Source organism: Portunus trituberculatus, chromosome 32 (genome assembly GCF_017591435.1).
Source record: "Portunus trituberculatus isolate SZX2019 chromosome 32, ASM1759143v1, whole genome shotgun sequence".
Lineage (NCBI taxonomy): Eukaryota > Metazoa > Arthropoda > Malacostraca > Decapoda > Portunidae > Portunus > Portunus trituberculatus.
The window spans coordinates 3,548,182-3,549,614 of NC_059286.1; positions in this window are offsets into that span (position 1 = coordinate 3,548,182).

Here is a 1,433-nt window from a genome sequence, read left to right on the forward strand (position 1 = left end):
ATGCACACAATTTCTTCAAGTAAGAATGGATTTTGCAGTTTCTACTCATTTTAAAGATTGGATGTGGCTGTAAGGCAAGAGAAAATGGCTCAGAAAGATTAGCAATTAATGAAAGATGAACCAAGTGGCAATCAAATGGTTAAACTGGCACAAGAAAACTTCACCAATGCTACAGTTATGAAAATGTCAATAATTTCCCTTTTTTATATAATGAGGGAACCAGTCATGGGTAACAAAACTAAAAGAAAAAAACGTCTTGGTAAACTGTTGATCCCAAGAGTCAAAGGATAAGTGTCTTGAAACCTATATTAACCCCTTCAGTACCATGAATTTGAGTATGATTAAACGATTTCATTTACATTAGAAAGGGTTTATGGAGGTCAGAAGATTAATGGCCTGAATCTTCACTATTTCAATCTCCACATGAGTTTCTGAAGCTGTACAAAACCACTAAATAGCAAGGACAATGAATATGAAAAAGCGTCATAGCACTTAAGGGGGTTTTTAAGAGCTGCACGATCTAAATAGAAAACATTCGCATATTATACCCATTGCCAGTCTCTCCTTGGGCTTGGTAGATGAGCTGGTTTACCTTCGCTGCCCTATAACAGACCCATCCTTCCCTCGCCTCTAGTCTGGCCCTCTCATTATACCATTGTACGTCGTGTCAAAATCCGCTCCTCATGCACTCACAGCTGCAACCCACTCACACGTACTCCTCCTTGCTTCACCGGTATCCATATTACATCAAGCGCATCTCATCTGTATCCCGCACTGTGGGGCAGGGATGGACACTCATATTACACAAGCGTCTATAAAAAGCTGTTACACTCACTGACCGCCTGCCAAGATGAGTGACTGACGTACTGGCTGACTGATCGGGTGGGTAGTTTACCGATTGGCTTAGCAACTGACTACATGACTGACTAATTGGCTGACTTAGTACCTTGACGTGAAGGCTGACTGACTATTTGACTGATTAAGCATATAAGTAGCTACCTGCGTAATTCGGTGACTAATTAATCTCCTCACAGGCTAAGTAAACACACTGACAGACTGACTAACCCCATAAAGTAATGCCGCATATTTATGTACTGTATGCCTTGTCTTACCCTGCTCTCTCTCTCTCTCTCTCTCTCTCTCTCTCTCTCTCTCTCTCTCTCTCTCTCTCTCTCTCGTTCTTTCCGTCATAACGCTCTCCTCTTCCTCCATTCTCTCCGCTCATTCTGTCGTGTCACCCCCTCTCCCCTCATCCCTCTTATCTCGCCCTCCGCCCTCGCTAATGAAACAAGGGGAGGCAAGCCAATTCTAAAAGCCCGCGAGAGTTCACAAGGTTGTTACCACACAGTCCTACCGGTTATCTTTTATTTGGTTGGAATTTTTCGTTTACATTTATATATATATTTCTACTGTGTTCATTTCTGTTTTTGCCT